The following is a 24,214-nucleotide window of genomic DNA, read 5'->3' as shown; positions in this document are numbered from 1 at the left end:
ATCTATATCATAGTTCAAGTACAATGTTTGATGAGTATTTACATAATTGTTTGCCTTTTTTCCTTTTGTTCAATAATCTCAATTATATGTATATATACTGTTGTTTGTCACTGTGTTTATCTAAACTAAAAGTAAAATTTCTGATATCAAAATGGCGCTGTCCACAGAATAAAATGGTGGGCTCAATATACATTCTGAATACATTGGATTTCTTGGTGAAGTTATATATCGTCACGCCTCAGTGAGATTAATTGTGCTTCTCATGATAAGAAAAATTAACGAAAACGAGGCCGTTTCATAAAGTTGCTCTGACCAGAAGCGGCTATAACAAGATATCAGTAGTGCTTGATTTATACAAATGATGGGGAAACGTAAAGATGTCTTTAAAATGAAGCCTTGAAATATTGTCTGCCATATCCTCTTCCACTAGGTTTTTAGTATTCTATTATTTGTACGTTGTTCGGTTCAAATTCATCTCGGTCCAATTTTCAGCTCGTAAGCCTCTAGTCAAGGTTAAACAAAATACAAAGTAAGTCTTTCAAAGTATAATTAAAACGAAACATGTTCATAAAGAAGATTTGTAGTAAACGTGAAACATACTCTCTGGTAATATCAAAAAAATAATGTATTTCAACTATCTCTTCGTGGTATATGTTCGGATACCCAGAAAAATCAGTTTTAAGTAGCGTTTGGTGCAATTCATCATTTTCCTTTTTTTTTTAAACTTCTTCAAGTGGAATGGTTTATTCAAAAGCAAAGAATGAATAGTTCTTCGTATTTCGTTTCTTCACGTTGCTTTCAAAATTACCAGTTATTTAATTTCAGTATAGGTAACACATACTTATTGAATTACTTATTTGCTTTTTTTCATATAATTGACTTTACACAAACAATCAATTTAATGTACTATGTTTCACCATAAGCAATTTACAAAGGATTTATGTATTAGCAGTTCATAATAATTATGTTATTGAGAAAATACATTCGACGCTGCTTCTGTGATATTAAGTTTTTTATTATAAGTTGGTATTTGACTGTTTGTTCCTTTGACAACCGATTGTCTTATGCAGCAAGGTGTTGTTGGGCCGCGTTTAGTTAATGGCGCTATTTTTGTTGATCTTTGGCTTCCTTGTTTTCTATTTATATATTTAGACAATCTAATTATCACGTTTAGAGATATAAAACATTTTGCCGATATATGAGTATAAATTTGTTCTTTTTACACACATATATGTGCAGCTTTGGCAATGTACAATTTCAAAAAATAATTCGGAGGAGCATGCCGCCGTGCCCCCTTACACTAGTGCCTTTAACAGTACCAGTTTTAACATATATAAATTATTTAAGACACAAATAGTTTATGACTTTCGCTTTCTTATTTTGCTTTTAAAAATGTAAAAACAATCAAGGATTCACTTTAAATTTCAGCTTCAGAAGACCAATCACTTAAAGAATAGAAAAACGCCTGAATAAGTTATAGGACATGGAGGTGTAGCTTTACTCAGAAATTGAATCTTGTGGAAAAGCCGTGTTTTATTATTGATTTGTTTGCTTGTTTGTTTGTTTGTTTGCTATCTTACAAAATTGACCTTTATACTTGTAATGTAGTTACATATTTTTGTTGCTTACTATGTTGGCTAAAACCGTGGCCATTTAAAGTTTAAACGGATATAATAAATGTTCTGGTGACCGACTTAAACGCAATAATTGCCATTACTAGTATTCTGCAGGTTTCCAGCATTAGCCTCCAAATATCTGCATCGGTGGATTTGAATGGACACTAACATTCTATTGGCAACCTGAAGCTTAACGTGAATCAGTGGCTAGAAAACAAAATAACATTATCAATAGGTTAAAAAGAAAAGAAAAAAAAACAGGTGGATGTGATTACATCAGAAAAATTGTACAGTAACCAGGATGCCGTTTAACCTACTGTCGTACGCCCGGTCGAAGATAAGATTTGGTCGTACGACCGATTTTACGGCTACGTCGCGTTTTATCAACATGGTCGCAGCTAACGACGTAACTTTACATGTATAAAAATAACTCTTAAGTATGACCACAAAGGGATAGTCAGTAAAAATCCATTTGATCTACAAATATTACCCTGAAAGCATGAAAGAATGCTTTTAATGATTAATGAAAAATATACATATGTTAAGATCTTTACGTTGTTTCTGAATCAATAAGCTTGGATGGTACATGTATGTACTGATTGTATATTTACTTGTCTTAAGTGTCAAAACTATAGCTAAACATGTATGTCTCAATTAACTATCTATGTTTCTTGAAGAAAAAACTTTACTGAATCATTCTTTTGAATAACATTATAAAATGTTTGATTCATGTTCAAAACTTGAAAGGAATACACAACAAAATGATGAAAATAACACAATAGGGAAATAATGAAATTAAATGCATCTTTGTCAAATCTTAAAGCAGCATGCCTCCATATGTATGCTAATTTTCATGAAAATTGGAAAATGTATTTAAAAGTATAATCCTTTGAAGTTACCAAAAGAATGCAATTAACACATTATCAATGGCATTTACATCCCATGATAGTTACTAAAAAAGAGGTAAAAATGCAAAAATAGCCCTAACTGCGTTAGTAACGCAGTAGAAATACCGCTATAAATACTGACAAATAGGTCATTAATTGCACATAACATGTAATTTATTACTAGAAATATGAATCTTTTTACTTTTCCTACACTCTTGCATTATCTCAGGTTTGATTATATTGATATATTTTATCTCTAATGTGCTTAATTTATGAGCATTTTAATAATATTATTATGTTCTAATTGCTCTTGTCTGAATAGTGCACTGTGTATGTTAAAACATATTGTTTTTATATTGTTATCTAGTTTCAAGATTACTTTCTAGATATGTACATCAATTCTGAACATGTATTATTTATAATATGAATGTGAATTAGAAAGTGCTGTAACATGTTATTTCCATGTCATAATTTACTGTGCTATATTTATTCATTGTCATACTGGAATAATGATAAATGGCATTCACAAATAAGCCAGCCATATTGTTTTCAACTTTTTAGACACAGGTAAAAAAAACTATTCTTCAGCTTCTAATGTTTGCAGATGTTGTTTTGCATATTCCCTCAGAGCCCTGTAAATATACATTTTTTTTATTTAAGCTTTGTCATCTGTAATTTATTCAATGTCATGCAAGCACAGACACGTTGAACCTTGATGGGTGTCTCTGTATTCAAGCATCAACAGCGCTTTGTTCGAAGTAAAAATGTTTCTTAAAGCGCTAGTTTTGCTTTGGTATGCCTTTTGCTTTACCCACACATTTAGTACAAGATATTATACGATTGACAGATCATAATAATGTATATAATTACGTTCTTTGAATTTTATTCAGAATATTGTTACCGATTTGTGTATTGTAAAAACAGGGGTGTATGGGATATATTAACATAGTCATTAGTGATATTTAATGGTATCCTTAGCCGTTTTTTTAAGGATGATCAGAATGACGCTAACGCTTTTATTAAAAGTAATGTGTCTACATTTATCAAGCGGAAAGCATTTAAATGGTTTGACATCATCTATAACATATGTTTTGTAGACGAATATATGTCCTCCTTTTAGATGCATCTCTATATTTTGATCGGCAAATAAGTTTCTATTTGTTTTATCAATGATTTACTGTTTTTGTATTAAATAAAGATCGATATGTATATTGAAAAATAACTCGCATACTTTATTGAGATAATAAGGAAACAGCATAAATATATGTTAATGTCATTTTTGCTCATCCCCCACGCTTTGCCATTATTAAACATTTTTTTCTGTAACTAAATCGGCTAGACATACACCGTCTTTCTGTTTAAAATTGCAGTCGTGTTGACATTGACAGGTGCGCGGGAAATCACGTGAATAGGGAACGTACGTTATATATGGTCTTAGCTGCGACTGAAGTCGTGCGACCGTGTTCATAAAACGGTCATGTGGAAATCGTTAGCTCGGTCGTAAGTATCGGTCGTAAGATAAGATCGCAGTTACGACTGTCTTTGTTGATAAAACGGCACCCAGAACAATAATTATACAAACCCAAAACATGTCTTAGTATAAGTCTTGCTCACAACGAGGTTATGGTGCTCACAACGAGGATTAAAGCCAAAAAGGGTATATCTTCGTTTCTATGAAGACTTTTAGATAATAATTTACGCTGAAGTCTTGTGGGCATCTGTTTTAGGTTAGAGTGCACAAAACGTTACCAGAATCGAAGTTTTCAATGTTAAATTTGGTCCGGAGAAAAGTTGTATCCAGTTTTCCAGCTACCCCGAGTGACTGCGTCGCACGGTATTTCCATCAATTTGTCCACCAACAGGCAATATCGTTACATGTGCATACTCGGAAAACACATCGCTAGCTAACTTCATTCCGATATTTTCGCATAAATGTCTGTAATCTTCAAAAGTTATGAAAAACTCACCTTGTTTATCGTGTCACACGTCATAGATGGGTCCTCACAACGAGGAACGGAAGTTGCTCACAACATGTTTACCGATGGATATTTTACACTCGTTGTGAGTTAAACGGGCTTGTGTATTAAACTTTACGTATCAATAAACATCTAATAAGGGAGATTACTTGTTCAAGACAATGAAATTTACTGACAAATATATGTTTTTAGAGGTGCTAGGGGGCGTGGACGGTAATTTGCACTTTCCAGTACCGTCCATGAACAGGCTCAATCAAACCGACCCTGCAACATTTTCAATTTTGCCGTGTTGTGCTTTCTTTAGGGATTCTGTATTTATCTATTCTAGAATGTTTTGCAAATTTGAGACGGAGAGACTTTTTTTGCCAATATTATTTTTTACAAAATTAAAATTGTGTGTATCTATTGCCATGGTATTGGAGCTTAAAGGCTTCATAATACTTTTGATAGCCATTTTGATAGCCATTTTTTGATAGCTTTAACTATTTTTTTCTGTGGATTTTTCCACGGATTTATATTACAAGGATCGGACACTTTCGTTTAGCTTAAAGTCTCGTCGCGCGCATGCGCGAAATCGGATAAAGGTGGACAGAATGAGATGGCGGAACGCGCGGGGTGCGAAATATGACAGATTTTCACAAGAGTATGTGGTGTAAATGCAGCTTTATGAAAAATTATACACATATGAATGTATTGATACAGTATTATTTTGTGCAGCTAAAGTATTAAAATATGAAAATTTTCTGATAGAACGCTGCAACGCTTAGTTAAAAAAGTATCTAATTAAAAAGATATCCGCCTATTGTTTAGGCATACTCTCTACACTTTGACGCCCTTTTACTTCAAGCACAAATTATTACCGCGATTCAGATTAAGATAATTATTTTTTACATGGTTTATTGGTGGCATTGCAAAAAAATGTTTCTTGATTGCTAAAAAAACTTTTAAAAAAATTCATGTTTGAAATTTGTCTTTATTTCTGTGAATTATTTCCAAATGATTTGTACAATTTTTATTTGAATACCTGTATATTAGTATAAATATAGTAAATATTCTACCAATTAGTGTATTTGATATATTTTTCAGATCATTCTAGACAAGCGTTCGTATATAGATGAATTCATTAGATTGGCAAGGAAGAAATATTTATTGGCATACAGAACAGCTGTTTTATAATACTTTTTTTTTATTTTGAAACAGATTTTTTTCATAGTTATGCTTCACAATTCACGTCAATGATTTATTTGTCACATGTTTATTTTCATTATTTTTCAAAGAAAGGACTATACAAATTTAGTTGTATATTTTCAATTTCATTTATAAATGTTAATAAAGAAAATAGATTTGCATTGTATTTATATATATATCCTCTTCAGAATCATTTTCTTACCATACATACCATGGACTGTAGTTAAAGACCGTGCACATACAAAATATACATTCAAATTATATCTGTTTTTGAAGATTGAGTGTTACAATTATCACATGTAACCTGGTAATGAAAGTTTGAAAATAAAGTTTTTAAATTATCACTTGCTATCTGGTAATAACCTCCCTTCAAAAGTAATTAAACTTGAAAGAAATTTAAGCGATGTGTAAAAAAATAATCAAAAGTTACTTTTATTTCGCAAAATACTGACTCAAACTGTAAAGATTTTTATTGTTTTCCTAGCATTACATTAAAAATATGAGAAATATCTTTCTACAGGCATTCAAATAAAAAGAATAATTGAAATATACGGATTAAAATATACGACTGACATTAAAAAGGCCGGAATCGAGACAGCCACACGAGAGTACTTTACTGTTACGTCACTGCACCGACATATGAAAACAGATTTAATAATAATGATATAAATGATGAATGAAATTTAAATATTCTATGAATTTGGCAAAATTGACAATCTCGGCAATATTTTGTACTAAAAAAATGAATAAATTTTCTTCACGTGTTGAGCGAATTGTAAAGCCCGCAATACATTATCCGTAAAACAATTGTGCGTTAATAAATTTTACTACATAACCCAATAAATCTTAAATATTGCATATTTGATCATCTGTGAATAACTTACATCGGCTTCTTTTTTTATTTTGAAATTGAATTTATTATGTTACCGTAATAATAAATTTCAAATACCTGCTGTTTTTTTAAAAAAATGTAAATTTACCGCGGATTTCGTAAAGTTAATTTTTTAATCGTCGTTGCGGACAGATAAACTGTACCTTTTAAAAATAAATTAGATATTTGAATTAAACAAGTATTTTTCTTGAAAATAAACTTTACATTTCCAAAATCGGATAATAAATGGAAAAGCTTTCTGGTATTTTGTAAAGTAGGTATCCGTTCCGAACGGGCATTTACGCTTAGCGCCGGTAAATTATCGATCGATGTTCCTTTATCGGATGCACGACAAGATATTTAAGCATTTATATAGGGTTAACTAGGAGTGTCCGATCCCTGTAATATAAATCCGTGATTTTTCTAAATTCACAATTTCACCCATTACCAGTATTTAATGTTGATTTCTGCTTAAAACGGTGCTAGGGGCGTGGACGGTAGCTTGCACTTGACAGTACCGCTCATGACAGGCTGGATAAACCACGCCTGTAACTTTTTATAATTTATCCGTGTTGTGTGTTATTTAGGGATTCTTTATATCTATCAATTTTATCGCCAGATAAGCGTTTTTGTGCCGTGTGGATGCCGTAACGTTGCCCTATACATTCAATCAAGGATGTTATATTTACGATCCTTTCAGATCGTTCAGCACGACATTTTTCTTGCGTACTTGTGGTATTTTGTAGTTCTTTGTATTCGGCTATTTTCTAGTTGGGTGGTTCCAGTATTACTCACTTGAATACTGTTTAATCACCCTTAGGATATGTGTCCTGCTTTTTAAATTTGTCTTTTGACATCTAATCTGTGATTTGCAGGCTTCATAACCTCTGATCAACTATCAAAATTCCATTATATTTTGCTCCGCCCATTGTTTTGGACACACACACTCATTTACTTGGGGACCATAAGTCGCCTTTCATGGAATGGCACAAAAGTGTCATAGTGAACGTTCCATGATAACCGCCGTATGAACACATCTGCGGATGTTTCTAAATTCAAAATTTTACCATTACCATTATTCAATGTAGAAATCTGCTTTAGCCGGTGCTAGGGTGGGGGGTGGTCGGTAGTTTGCACTTGACAGTACCGTCTATAAACAGGCTCAATCATACGAGCCTGCAATATTTTAAATTTTGCCATGATGTGTGTTCTTTAGGGATTCTTTATATTCTCTATTCTAGTAAATATTTCTCTATTTCTTTATAACTGATTTTTTTTGTTTCTTTCTTCATATCCAAAATAAAATGTTTCCTTTTTGCAAAATATATTCTCCATTATCCAGTCAAAATATAATTTAAATGGATCGTTCGTCGTTCATCTGGATTCTATGTGTTGGCTGGTTTCTGCCATTTCGTGTCTTCTTGACTTCGTCCCTAATAAGTAAAAGGCGAGAACACGATGCTATCCGCACATATCGTACCCTCGCTTCCTACTTGAGATGGAACCGACTCGTAGCCATGAAACACTAATTAGAAATAGCAATATTTTAATAGGCAAACAAAAACGAGATCTTATTTTGAATTATCGTGTGTGCGGGTGGTCACTTGTTGTGTCGTCGGGTCTTGCCTCAAACGGCGACACGATATTAACTCAATTTATCTAGTCTTAGTGGCATCGTGTCTTCGCCCTGAAAGTCAAAAGCACGATAAGTTGGCCAATTATCGTTTCTCGCCTTTCGTTTTCTGAGGCCATATTTGTAATGACAAACAGCCGCTTCTTCTAAACAATGCACTCTTTTTTCCCCTATAAAATGGTTTATCCACTGTAAATTTGGAGGGAAACAACTTATAGTAATAAGAAATAGCAGGTTGCACTAACATTAGATAATTTTATTTATATTAAAAATATCATGATATTTTTATTATGTTTATCATTTTTGATATTCACTAGAAATTATCATTAGTTTCGAGATTACATTAATATGATTAGTTTCGAGAGCAGAAAATGCATAAATTGTTTAAATCAACCACTCATGTTTTCAAACAGTCGGAGTTATATCAAGTCCTTTAAAAATAATACATACTTTTTCCTGGGGTGTAACTATGTATTAATAACATGTTATAGTTTACCTTGTATCACCGAGTTTCAATCGATTATTTATATTCAAGGTTTGTATGGTAAAAACTATGCATCGACAGTCTGTTTGCATAAAAGTTTATGTACCAGAGAAAATTATCATTTGATGATTCAATCTGGCTTATACTTTATCTAAACTGCTGCATATAGTATTATAAACGCTTTTTAATAAGCTGGTCAATAAGTATCAGCTAGCATCTGTTAATCTCCAAACATTTCGTCACTCTCGAAAGACCACTTTTGTTCACAAGTTACTTCATGTCCGACAACATTTACATTTTCTTTATTTACACTAGTAATTTCTTGAGTTCCATACGAATTATTTTCAATATGGCAACTGTCCATCACACTCGTTTGAACAGGATTTGGTATATTTACATAATCACTAGAGCAACCAATTGGGTCGTATCTTTCACCAAGAAAATGGTCGGATGCTGCTATTGTTCCATTTTGCATTTTTGTTCCATTTAACTCCGGGTGAATAGAGCCAACCTCTGATTTTTCAAATAGTATATTAATTTTAATCTTTGATCTGCATCTGTGTTAATTTCATTTCGTGCACTGATTTCTTCTTTTATTTCGCAAATATTACTTTGAACGGGACTTGGAGAACAAAGTCTGAGGGGGGGGGGGATTTCAAGTAGCATTTCATTCTTTGCATCGGTGTTTGAGGACATTTCAAAGATGCTGTTGTCTGAGGCGTACGTGTCTGCATTTTTGAGAACGTAATTGTGTGACGGATTTTGTAAACCCGTTAAAGCTAATTGTTCATCTAGGGCGCTGTCATTTAGACGAGTATTTTGGTGTAATTCTAAAGATTTCAGGAGGAGTAAATTGTGACTCTCATTATTTGAAACTCGATTGATGATTTGTTCATGTTATTCTACAATGAATTTCAATTCTTCAAAATTTCCCTCATTCGCCAACTTTCTCGCTTCTCTAATGTCGTCAATACATTCGTCTATATAATCTCTAAGGTCGCTCAATCTTGCCCTTGCGATGCAGAAAAACATCTTTATCCTTGTTTCAACACTGCTCCCGGTGCAATCAATATCGCTTAGAAGACGTTGTGCTTCTTTCAGGCGTTCTGTGTCAACAACACAATTTTTGATGATATTTGCCCTATTTCCCAGTCCAATCAGACAAAATACCATTGAATTTCGTATTATAAACATACGCCTCCATAGAATTCTCATATCTTCATCTTCATTTTCAAGGATTTCAAGCCCATCTGTACCCCGCATCATAAGTTGCTTTTGTAATCCCTCTGATGGATTTTTTTCAAATTCCCAAAGCTTACAATAAACCTCTATGTAAAACATATTAACAAGTTCTAAACAAGGACAGATGTATAGCCTTGCATCTTGCTTCAAGTAAAATGTCCTCGCTTTTACGGAAATTCCCAGCAATTGAGTGTGTGTAAGCTAAACGACTTAAATAAACAATATCTAATAAAGATGTATTGCTTGTTTCAGCAACAAGTTCTTTCATCTGCATAAAAACATCATGTTCATGAATTCTGTTTTCGTCGAATTTTATAGACATTGCGTCAATTTCTGCCGCAATGATTGCTACACATTTGTCTGCTAGAAGCTGTTGTCTCATGTGATTTGTTTCCCTTTACATCTGGCCAATGAATCTATTAGCAAGCTGCCTGAGTGCCGATCTGAAATTTTCAAATTGGGTAACCGACAATGATTCATCAAATTATTGAACTATTTTAAACACAAAAGTATAACTTGTTTACCTTTTGTCGACAATACCTTCTGATTTGATAATAGTAATTAAAAATAATTCTACTTAAAATAGTTATTAACGCCATAGGTGTTCGGCGCGTTAATTGGTCACTACCCCCGAACCAACCCCCCCCCCTCAGCCACTCTACAACCCTCCTACCTCTCAAAACCATGTAAACTGCAGTTTTTTCATTTTAAACATGTTTTAATATTTGGTATATGCTTTCAATTCAATTACCTTCATCTCCCACAAAAAATAAAAAATAAATGATATATAAATCTATATATTTAGTAAAGGTATGCAACTCGCCTCTCCTTTTTTTGCACTCATCTTAATATGAACTCCATAGCTCAAACAATTTTTCACCAATTTTCAATATTTTGGTACCAAATGGTAGGGAATTGATTACTCTTAAAGGAATTTAAGCTGTCAATACAATCATTTCAAGTTTTAGGAAAATATGCAATCTCGAAGTCACCGCAAGTGTAACTCGACAGAGACCTGACCGCTGGGTTTTTGTCAAAATTAAACGGCACTTAATTCGAAATGAATAAATACCGAGGGTAGTGACCAATCAACGCGCCGAACACATATGATTAACGCTTCATTAAACAATTTCATAAAAAAAAAATAGCTTCATTTCGTTTATTAAATGTGTTTCATATCGACTCCCATTCTTATTTAAAATCTAGACAGCCAAAATGAGTTTTATAAGCCTAAACTTCTGCAACCTCATTGTTGCAAAATTGGAAGTACAATTTCTATTTCCATGAGAAATTCTGCATTTGGGTCATAAGTATATCAATAGAAATGCAATTAACGTTTTTAAGTAACAGTCCAAATATATATATTTCCGGATGATTTTATACCAAATCTTTTTTACCAAATGACTACTTTTTTGTTAACGACAGGGCTAATGCTCAGTGAAACTAAAACGGTAAAAGTTTGTTTGCATAAGAATATCTCATATTTGCTGTGATCCGCATGGTAACAATTGATTTTTTCACTATTAAATAGCGCAAATACGAGCAAATTATACTAGTCTTCATTTGCATGTTTAAATTTGTATACGAACTTAAGTGTTACCGTGGAGATTTTATTTTAAAATTATAACTTATGAACAATTTTTAATGAGATTTACAACAATTCTATTAAAAATGTATCGGAACTTTTGAATGTTTGGATTTTAAGCCGACGGAAAAAATATGTTTACCTTTTTCTTTAATGCAGCTTTAAATTTACATTTAATAGTCATTATATATGCAAGATGTACGTACTATTAAATGCCAGTGGTATCATACTATGTAATATCGCTTCGCTTTGCACTTTCGTAACCAGGACCACTACCCCAAAATTGGAAGGCCTTTGCTGGTAGCACTAGTGCGGACAGAGTAACAAGTCATAACAAAGCCTTACCAAATATCCTGGCATCAAATCGATGTAATTTCTAAAATTATTTCCAATTCAATGAAGCTTTATAGTCTTTAACAGTTCCAAGAATGGCAATAGGGAAAATAATTTGCATTCTCCCGGTAATACGGGTTTGGATGGTAGGTTTAATCATATGGCACAATTCACTCTGTCAAACTGAGCACTTTTCCTCAGGAAATGAGGAAGAGGCCAACTTCTTGACTGTTAGAATATAGGATAATACTTTAGTGTTACTTCATGTGAAGAATAGAGTTCCATTTACAGCTAAGGTGAAAATACCACATGTTTCTTAAAAAATCGCAAGCAGCATTTTCCCCAAAATTTCTATAAATTTCATTCTCTCGTTACTGGAATACGTTTATGGAATACGAAAAATCTCTGTTTCAAACAAGGGTATTCTTTACACTGGATATTCCCGTTTGGTTGTATCAGTCATTCTTTTAATTTTGTATTCTTACAAAATCATGGTAGAAATGTTGTCTCGGATTTTATCGCGACCTGACAACGGCACTTCCAAACAAGGAACTTGCGTAGCACTGCACCGAAACAAACATGATATACTGGTATAAAACAATAAAATACTATTGATAATGTTATAACTTGTAGCCCAGTCTGTTTCAGGATCACTTTGTGACCATTTGTTTTGTAATATTCATATAATCTTTCATGTATTTATGTTTAGAATAGTTGCAATAATGGTATCTAAATTCATTAATTTATTTTATCTTCAATTAAGACATTGCCATACGTAACGTAATATGCATCGCAAAATCTGCATGCGCCGCATAGGACAGAGCCAATTTTGAATTAAAGATATACTATGCTCAAATTTGATGTTAATATATTTCTTATTGCTACCCATTCGTTTTGTAAATAAAAAAAAATATGTTTTGACTTCACACAAAGTAGATATGTTTTGTCACTACAGGTGGTCACGATATGAATATATATAGTCATTAAAAGAACTGGAAGCTTTTTAAGAAAAGACCTACTTTAATAGACCTGCAATACGGTACGCAGCTCCCCATATACAGTTTATTCAATCTTTTAATCAAATTAGACATATTCAGGAAGAATTTCATAGATTTTAATTAATTTCTGTGAATAACTTATTTTTTCAAGGATTAGCATATTATATCTTTAAGTGTAATTGTTCGTATAACTTTTGTAGGGGCTTGCAAGGCAATCGGTTGTTCATGCATAATATCACAGTTATATTATAATCTAAAATTGATTTAATTGGCTGTTTATGTAAAGGATTGATAATAAGGTTTAAACCGACTCATATTTTTTCAACAAACGTGAATGATATAAACTGTAAATAACCAAAGCATTTAAAGTGTTATTTCAGACATCACATTTAAGGACGTTCAACTGTATCACTGTAGGGAACATGTTACAGTATCGCGCTTTCCGGTTATAGTATAGCATTTCCAAGATTGAGGATTATTTCCGGGAAGACAGGTAGATATTTTTTATTTTGGTCCATACTACAATTAGTTAAGTTTCTTTAAGATGTTTTTGTGCTTCACTTATAAGGAACTGGATGTGGCATCTAGTCATATATATTTTCTCAGACCCTGTACCACAGTATCATCTCTATATTGGCTCATAAATGTGCATATTTGACAGTTTGACAGTTTGATAATTCGAATTTAGAGACCAACACATCTGTCTTCTATTCTGACAATGTTTAAGCATGCCTACAAACACTACAGCTACTCAACGTATGTTTTTTTATGTTAAGAGGCGTTTGTAAAAGTAAATGATCAGTTAAACATATTTTCCTGTTCATCAAACGCGTTTAAAACATATATTGTTACAGTTTAGAGCAAGGTGAGTTTCGAAAGGATACAGTATAGACCTAGCGATTTTGATCTGATTTTGTTATAGTTTATACCCAGATTTCGGTTACATTTTATACCCCGATATATACAAATACCATTAAAAATGTATTTTTACGCCAATTTCATCACATTTTTGTCATATTCCGGCGGTATCCATTTAACCGGTTTTCCTGGCTAAAAAATAACAAGTAATTTCTCAATTTCACTTTATAATTAGTTCTCGTTACCTACATTTGTACCAGATTGGAACCTTACAATTTCAAAAAATGAAGTTAACCTAGTATGTACAACGAAAACATAAAATAATTCACGTTAGCTTATGTATTGATTATGAGAAAGAATCAAACTTTACCTGCCATTTTTATAATATAACTTCCTAATGAACACAACAATACAGTTCGATTTTATTTTATTTAACACGCTTTCTCCAGCAATATAAACGCAGATGGCAGCCAGCGGCAGATCGATGCTCTTGTTTTCGCTAAATACACAACTTGTTATTGTTATTGCACATTTAATATTTAATGTTTGTAAAACGTACGTGTATGTAAGGGTATACATTTATTTTGTTACTTAATTCCCATTATGTACTATTATACCTTATAATAATAATAAAAGAATGAAAGTATACCATCTCATTCACTTCGGTTATTCGTATCAACGGCAATTACTTCAAAAAGGCGATGTCTTTGCGAATGTCTGAATCCAGACAAATCGTGACAAATTCACGCCTGACAGATGCAAGAATCCAATATTCTGGCTCGGACGTTTAAATTACCACCAATAATTAGGGACACTTTATATTCATAAATAAGCAGTATACATGTGATATGTTTGTTTTGTCTTCATGTTTTAGTAATAGATATAGAATATAGAATTACACTGATTATGAATATCAAAATTGTTATACATTTTGATTTCTTCCGGTTATACGCATATAAAAAAGAATGTAAATCCATAACCAAGATTTAACTATTTAGTGTTATGATAAAAACGTAAAGATATCAATCAAGTATCTATATCATAATACAAACAAAGTGTATTCCGGAAGTTAATTGTAAAGCTTTCTTAAGGCAGAAATACATGTAAACAAATACCTAATGAGTCATATAAAATGCATATTAGTCAAAATATTAATCAAAGTAAAATGGTGAAGTTTGGTTTCTTTTTTAATACAAAAATAATAGCTTAAACTATTTATACATGATTATGACATGTATGACGTTCTTTAAAAATTCATAGTATATCGTATATCTCCGTAGTAGATGATTATGATCAGTTTCGAAAACAAATTAATAAGCTGTTCTGTTCAAACACCTACGGTTACAAACAGTCAAACAAAGTTTGTGGCGTTAGATCAGATGCTATGAATAGAATAATTTCCTACTGTAAATATCGATTGATAGAAAGTTAACTTTTATTTAGTATCACCGAGTTAAACTCGGTGGATCATATTGTAGGTTCGTATCGACAGTCTGTTGGAACTTCATTGAATATTCTACATAGAGTATAAACGCTGTTTAACAATGTGGTGTCTGAATTAATGTCAGTATGCGTTAATCTCCAAACATATCGTCACTCTGGAAAGACCACTCTTGTTCACTACTTTCTTTTTGACCGAGAATGTGTATATTTCCTTTATTGCCATTAGATTCTTGGGTTTCATTAGAATTTTCTTCAACATGATGTCTGTTCACTCCTCTCGTTTGAACAGCATTTGGTATATTTGCGCTGGAGCAACCACTTGGTTCGGATCGTTCACCAAGTATATGGTCGGATGCTGAAATTGTTTCATCCTGTATCATATAATATCTAGGTACTCCCTGAAAAGCGCCAGCAGGAATAAGCTCAGAATTAGCTGCTGACTCTATGTTAATAGAGTCAATGTCTGATTCTGGAAAGAGTAGATCTAATCTTTGATTTGTGTCGGTGTTAATTTTTTGCGGTGGACTAATGTCATCTTTCCTTTCGCCAATGTGATCAAGAGTGGGAGCACAACGTCTTATCGGGGACATTAAAGGTAACATTTCACAGTCTTGCTCATTACATGTGATAATTTCAAAGCTGCTTTGGCTTGAGCCACACGTATCTGAATTTATGAGAACGTAGTTGTTTGATGGATTTTGCAAATCCACTAAAACCAATTGTTCATGATTGGTTATTTGAGGCGCTGCATGACATAGATTTAATCTCAAACTACTGATTTGGCAGAACGATGATCTTTCAAGATCACGGAAAGATGAACTTGCTGAACAGCCTTGTGATGAATGCAACAAAATGTAGTTTAATTGGTTCATTGACTCGTTAATGGGTTCTCTTTGTGTCTCGTTACCTAATCTTCTTGTTTCAGTATTACTTTCATTTTGACAAGTACCTGGATGTAAAGACAATTCTAACGACTTCAAGAGAAGTAAATTACGACTCTCATCACATCCAACTGGGCAGTAAATTGGTTGGTCACTAACTGGAAAAGTACTGGAGGTCATTTCGGTGCATATATGAAGTCTGTCTTCAGCAGAATAATTTGAATCCGCGGACGTTTGGAGTAAAACAAAGTTCCTGTCCTCGTCTGTTGCTGCCAAAATACATTCGTCGTTACTGTCATTTAAACTGTCGTCTGATTCTCTCCTGAGCAGAAGACAATTCCCTGATTGGCTCGATGTGTTTCGCCCTGCTGCTCCCATGCGATTGATTATTTTTTCATAGTATTCCACAATGAATATCAATTCTTCAAAGTGTCCCTCATTTGCCAACTTTCTCGCTTGTCTAATGTATTCAATACATTCTGTCGGATTCTCTGTAAGCTCACTTAACCTTGCTCTTGCGACAAAATAGAACATCTTCCTCCGCGTTTCAATGCCGTACCAAGTGCGGTCAATATCGCTAAGAAGATCTCTTGCTTGTGTCAGGCATTCTTCGTTAATAGGACAATTTTCTATGACGTTTGCCCTATTTCCTAATCCAATGAGACAAAACACCATTCGTAATATAAACATGCGCCTCCATAGAGTTTTTGTATCTACATCTTCATTTTCAAGGCTTTCTAGCCCCACTCTTCCCCACATCATAAGTTGTTTTCGCAGTTCCTTTGATGGGTATTTTTCAAATTCCAAAGCTTAACATATACCTCTATATTATAACATGTTAACCAGTTTCTAAACACGGACCAGTATTATATGCCCTACATCGTGCTTCAAACTAATATGTCCTCACTATCATGGAAATTCCCAGCAATTGAGTTTGCATTAGCTAAACGACCCAAATAAACAACATCTGTTATAGATGTATTGCTTGTTTCAGTAACCAGATGTTTTATCTGCGTAAAAACATCATGCTCATGTAGTCGTTTGTCGAATGTTATAGCAATTGCGTCAATTTCTGCACCAATGATCGCAATGCATTTATCAGCCATCAGCTGTCGTTTCATATGGTTTGTTTCTTTTTGCATTTGGTCAATAAACCTAATTGCCATCTGCCTGAGTGCTAATCGGGGATTCTCAAACTGGGCATCATGTACCATTCGTTTCAGGTTTCTGAAAAATTTATGAACTACAGGTCTTTGACCAGATGTAGATTTATGAATGCGATTGATGCCTCCAGTAATGTATGTCAGAAATAAATGACATGCTATCTTTCTATAACCACATTCATCGAGTAATTGAACAAAGCTTTCTAAATTTATGCAGCTAGGAATGTTGTCTATTAAGAAATCAGATATCTTCTCCCTTTCTACTTCTTTTGAAAACATATCCTTTATAATTGAGTATGAAGACTCTGTTAATCCACCGTTCTTATGCAGGGCTGTGGAAACAAAAACCGGCTGTATACTACTTCGAATCTCATGTTTGCAAGAATTTAGTGCAGCAACCTCACGTGGTGTCATCATGCACCCAGTTATCGATATGGTTCGACAGGATACGAAAGGACTTGTGTCCGTTGCCTCTGATTCTGTAAAATTTTATTAAAACAAAATATTATATACCTTATCCTTAGCCATCTGGTGAGAGTATTTTTACTTAGCAAGAGATTTTGGTTAAACGGAATGATAAAAAAAGAAGAAATTTAACAAAATGGTTATTAAAATTAGTCTGTTCATAATTTATAATATATAATAAATAAGATAATAAATTATTCAGCATCATCTCTAGTGAACTTTGGAGCAATGGATTGTTATAAGTTGCTACAATATTGTTCTAAAATGTATAATCTTATTAATTAAAACAAAACAAAACATCGACGTGCGGGGGTGGGGGGGCAACGCTCGACTTTTTTCACTTTTCTGAAACCAAACAAAAGGTTTAAACAAATCGTTATAAAATATAAAAAAATAATATTTTTTTCCTTTTATAAATAGGTAAATATGTCAATCCAGCCACACTCGTAGTTTTGTTAGAGCACGAATCATTTCTATAAAAAGACAATCATTTGACATTGATGTCATATAAAGGTCACGGTCACATCTAAATTAATCAACATGTCCGTATAGCCATAACCTTCCACTTATGAAATAAATCCGTACATAAGTAACAAAATTATGACAAAATTCAATTATTTGACGCTAACGGTCAAGATTATTTACAGCTCAAGGTAAAGGTCAGTTCTTGAACAACCTTTTAGAAGGATTTGTCAAAAGAGATATTTTGTATCAGTATGAAGTAACATCCAATTTTAGCAAACCAGTGAAAATGTAATAAGTTGACCTTCAAGTCAATGTCATACATGAGTCAATGTCAATTTGAGTTTGTTATACATAAAAGTTGTTATCCTAAAGGATTTTGTATCTATATATAAGGGTTCTTTTTATTTAAAAAGAAATGAGACATTGGGCTGACCCCTTAGCGCTCAAATTGTCATAGCTAAATGTAAAATAAGCCAAAAAGGTTACTACATCAAAATCTTGGTCAGCAGATATCAGTTCAATTTTTCATCTAAAACTGTGCAAATGGTCTAAATTTCATAGGAAAAAATGAAAACACAAGAGAATTTCATTAATTTGACGTTGACAGTCAAAATCAATTTAAGGTCAATGCCACATCTAAATTAAGTCTTGTTTTTTCAATATATAAACTAAATCCCTACAAACATAACAAAATCATGAAAATTTTAGCAAAATTCAGTAATTTGTCCCGGCAGTCAATGTCATTTTAAGGTCAAGGTCAGCTCAGCCTTTCAGATTGTCTTGCTCAAAAAGAGAAGATAATTTTTTTATTAAATGAAAATGTACAGTCAATTTATCAAGAAACAGTGAAAATACTATAATTTAACCTTCCATGTCAAGATCATAAATGAGCCAAAATCAATTTTAGTTTAATATACATGAAGGACGTATCGTAAAGAATTTTGTATCTAAATATAACGTCAATCAATCTATATATAACAAAGCTATAGTCAGTTTCAGCAAACAAAAGAAGACAATTTCTATAATTTGACCTTCAAGGTAAAGGCCATTTATGAATGAATGTCAATGTATGTCTAGTAAACTTGAAAGACTATCCCTGAATAGTGTAGAGATCAAGTTTGAAAACAAAAAGGTTCTGATCAATGTTAAAGTTTGCGGACACCAACGGCACGAAGCAACGGCACCGTGCGTGGCAACGGCAACGGATTCGTGTACGCCGACATGATTATAACAATAACTCTTATTCTGATAAAAACAAAACGATTACATATAAGGTGTTTACTGTTATATTCGTTATAATGTACAGTGAAATTTGAAATGTTTAAGAAAATTTAGTTCAACATACTTTCAAAAAAGACATGAAATTTAATTCTCGTTAACTAAAGTACTGGTTAATAATAAAAATTTCAAATTTTACCTTCCATGTCAAGAAATATGTTTAAATCCTAATGAACAACAATGACAGCTTTATTTTTAAGACAAATAACAGTTCGATTTTGATGACAAAAAACGCCTTCTCAAACAATGGAAACTTGGATAAGAGCCAAATAATTGCTGCGGTTTCGGTTACAATCAATATATACGTGTATAGCTATTTTAACATACATATATTAAATAACACGATAATATAATAAAGTGTTCCTTAAGTTTGTGTAAAAACGTCCCGGTTTAAATTAATCCGCCAGAGTGGCACTAGTTATCAACCAGTCATTCCAGCAAATTTTATCAGCGTCTATCATGTTGCAACATCTGTATCTCAGCTTTTCTATTGTAGTCTGCTAAAATATTAGTATGGCATCAGATCATTTTTACTATGTCTTGATATCAGTATTACTGGGTCAGAGAAATTATGTCATGATTTTCTGCCATAAAATTGCAAGAAAATCATGCAGATTGAACGGATATTCGCACGTGGTTTAGACCTAAAAAAAGTTGTGTTAATACTATTTTTGAGTTATTTACATTTATTTCTTGTAAATATAAATAGAGTTATAAAAATGGTAAGGGTGCTTAAGTTTGGTACCTCGAAATAAAAGATACAGTGATTCCGTTCACCCATTCTGGTTTAACTAAGGTATGGTGGCTGATTAACGCCATGTCGTATTTTCGCTTCTTCGCCTTATAATGCGGAAAACACGAAGGGACGACAAAGTTGGACTTTGTCGTTTCTTCGTGTTTTCGCTTTTTAAGATTTTCGAAGCAAAAAAGGCAAAAATACGACAGTTATCCAGCGATTGAAAAGACGACACATAAAATATGTCGCTTTTTCTCGTGCAAAGTACAAAAATGCGAAAACACAAAGAGACGATACTTTATCGATTCTTTATTCCCTTTCTCGCATTGTTACATTTTAATATAGTTGCATTTTGCATTGTTACATTTTCGCATTATTGCATTTTGTTTTTTTGCATTGTTACATTTTCGCATTGTTTAATTTTCGCATTTCCTCGTTCCGGTTGTACATGCGCATGGATGCATCAATTACACATATGCCAAGATAGTATCCTTTTCAATACATTATAATGTGATTGTTTTCCGACTGGTTTGCATTCATTATTTTAAAATACAATTGAAAAACGTGGCTTTCGAGTGAGAAAAACAGTCAAAATACAACAATGCGAAAAAGCGAAAACACAACAATGCGAAAGGTCAAATTGCAAAAATGCCAAAAAACGAAAATACGACAGATGAAATGCAAATAGACGACAGATTTTACATGTCGTATTTGTCGCCCTTCTTCTGTCATATCTCGCTTTCGAAAAAGCGAAAACACGAAGAGACGACAAAGTTGACTTTGTACGTGTTTTCACATTTTCGCTTGTTTTAAAGGCAAAGAAGCGAAAACATGTCATGAGGAAAATCAGTCATCATACTAAAAAAGAATACCCGTTTATTATTATGTAAATTAGATAAGCATGTATACATATGGGTATGTTAAAATTTTGCACATAGTAAAACAGATACACCTAAAATGTATAAAATAAAGCATTGTTTTGTAAGGAGTAAATTTAGTTATAAAGTGCACTGTTAATATTTTGTGAATATATATAAACGTATAAATTCATGTTTAGAAAAAAACATACATAGTAAAAATAGATACAGATTAGATTTGTGCAAAAGAATGCGTTATCTTTTTCCTAGTAGAATTAGCCAGTCATCTATATGATAGCAATAAAGATAATATATGATAACCTGTTTTTATCATAAAACGATTGCTTATCATCTCGAAACTGTATCATATCTGTGCAATTATTTTCAATTTGATTATGTCATTCGTATAGTGAAACCCCAAAAATTTGACCGCTTCTTATAAATTTACTTAATGAAATGCTTGCACGAAACAGTATACATGAATATATTGTCATGTTAAATCACTGTCTTATTTGTAAACGTTGTATATCTATAATGCATAAGATAACGATTATAGTCATAGAATATGTTTCTTAAATTGCCTATGAATTTATAACATTTGTGTTTAAGTAATGTAATTTTGAGCATATTTTAATTATTTTTTATTATATAAATGATGTTAAAGAGACATCATGAATGCTTGGTTATCACTAAAGTACATTAGGGTCTTAATAATACGTGTATATCTACAAATATATTTAAATATCATCTAATCTAAATATTATCTCAGCAGGAAACAATCACATTTTATAAATGAATAATGTGTTTGGTTTAAAATGTTGTGAATGTGTTATATAGGGTAGTGCATGTGTCTTCAGACCATGTAAGTTCCATTGCATAACTTTAAATTTTAAGATTTTTGCAAATATAATTACATATAATTAACTTGATATATTTATATATTGATTTAACATTTATTTTACATTTATCGTATCATTAGATAATATGTCTTAAGTAACCTCCTCAAAGCGGAAAATCAAAAATATTTTGACTACAGTTCGCCAAAATGTGTGTGGTGAATAATGGTTGTAAAATAAATACAGGTCAAAATATAAATTGCCTTTGCCATCCGCAAACTTATAACCTTGATCATAACTATATAAGTTCTTGGTATACTGTCTAAATACTTGGCCACAAACATCCCTTGGGTCAAGACCTTTAGTAGTAGACCAGACTAAACTTGACCTCCATTTATAAATGACCTTGACCTTCAAAGCCAAATGTCTAAATTTTGTTCTTTTTGTTTATTTTTTGCTATAAGTGGCTATAACTTTGTTATTTTTGAATGGATTGTCTTCAAACTTGAACATAATAATCTTTTAGGATAGACCTTTAAGTTAAACACACAGGCCTTGACCTTCTTTCAGAAATGACCTTGACCTTGAAGCTGTCAAATTATTGAAATTTTCTTCCTTTTTTTTGCTGTAACTGACTATAACTTTGTTATTATAAAATGCATTGGCTACATATTATATTTTAGATTAAAACCTTTTTAAAGGTTGAACTTAAATTTTTAGCTGGAAATGACCTTGATCGTCAAGGTAAAATTATTGGATTTTGGTTAAATTGTCACAATTGTGTTGTTTATGTACGGATTTGATTTAAACTTGGGAAAAACAAGACTTGCTACCAAACAAACATATTGAATAATTTAGATGTGACCTTGACTGTCAATGTCAAATTAATGAAATTATCCTGTTTTTTATAACTGGCTATAACTTTGTTATTTATAAATGAATAAAATAGACACAAAATATTTTATGGTCACGACCTTCATATACATGTATATCAAACTCAAAATGACATTGACTCATGTATGACCTCGACCTTGGAGATCAAATTATTTTATATTCACTGATAATTTCTATAACTGGCTGTAACTTTGTAATTAATCAATGGGATTATTTTCATTCTAAGATAAAACAACATTTTGGATATGATATTCTAAAAGGTTGAACGGACCTTGACCTTGAGCTTCAAAATGACCTTGGCCGTCAAGGTCAAGGTATTGAATTTTGGTTAAGTTGTCAAATTTTTGCTATTTATGTAAGGATTTGATTCATATGTAAGAAAAACAACAGTTTTGACCAAACAAACATGTGGAATAATTAAATTAATTAACATATGACCTTGACCTTTAAATGACATTGACTGTCAAATGATTGAATTTTGATTATATTTTCTTAACTTGTCATTTACTTATGGAAAGGATTCATATTTGGATAAAAACAACAAGGGTTACTATACAGACCTATTAAAATAAAGAAAGGAAAAATGTGTTGTTGTTTTTTCTTTAATTTTCTATATACACATATGTGTAAACCGTTTGTTTGTTTGCTTTTGGAAAGATTAAAAAAGTCGAGCGTTCCTCCGCCCGGCGGTGGCAACTATATAAGAACTTGAATCACTTGTCCCTCAACGCTTTATGTTCAAATTCCGCCAGGGACTTTGAATTCTCTCATGTGAAGAAGCTACCTAGGTAACTTACAGGACATCGGTGGATCTACTGAGGTGCCCGCTCATAACTGAAAAAAAAATGAACGGATGGGCTCTTGAGATCATCTTCCGCGAGAAAAGTCGCCTAATTACCTTAGAAAATGTCGGTTTGACTTAATATCCAACAAAAAAAACCCCAAAGAATGCAGATGACATTATTAATTTGATTATGACATATAGAACAATGATGGTTTAGTAAAAAAATATATCAATGTAGCCTATATACATGTCACTTGTGGGTACTTGACACCAACTTTAAATTCAAATTTTGTTCTTTATCCAGATTGTGTGCAAATAGAATTCATTATTCTGTAAACTAAGTACTGGTTTACTAGCTTCATTTTGCCATTCATTTAATAGTTTAATCTTTATTTAATTTGTCTGCACATTACGTGCATTCGGTATTTAAGATTTTACTTAATTTCTCCATGTTTAGCTATCGTTTTAAAAAATTCCTTTTCTATTTAACTTGTCTATAAAATGCATTCATTAATATGTCTAAAAAGTACTAACTTACTTCAATTTCACTTATCAAGTTAATAGTTTGTTCTTTAATTTAACTTAAATAAAATTTATTCAGAATTTTGTCTAAAAGTACATAACTGATCTTATCGTCTTGACTACCTAATTTTATAAAACATTTCGATATGTAAAACAATTAGTAGTGTACGACCCAAAATAAATAGTTTTACTTGATCTTTATTCCTGTCAAGCCTCTGA

The 24,214-nt window shown here is 32.3% G+C and overlaps 1 pseudogene; it reads right to left on the bottom strand.

The window, feature by feature from the left end:
• Window positions 1-14,656: 14,656 nt before the first annotated feature.
• On the bottom strand, window positions 14,657-19,599 carry LOC132736792 (uncharacterized; annotated as a pseudogene).
• Between the last annotated feature and the right edge of the window lie 4,615 nt (window positions 19,600-24,214).

Source organism: Ruditapes philippinarum, unplaced genomic scaffold (assembly GCF_026571515.1).
Source record: "Ruditapes philippinarum isolate M1 unplaced genomic scaffold, ASM2657151v2 ctg1262_1_1_1_1, whole genome shotgun sequence".
Lineage (NCBI taxonomy): Eukaryota > Metazoa > Mollusca > Bivalvia > Venerida > Veneridae > Ruditapes > Ruditapes philippinarum.
The sequence above is the reverse complement of the archived record's forward strand: the minus strand, read 5'-3'. Positions and strand labels throughout refer to the sequence as shown.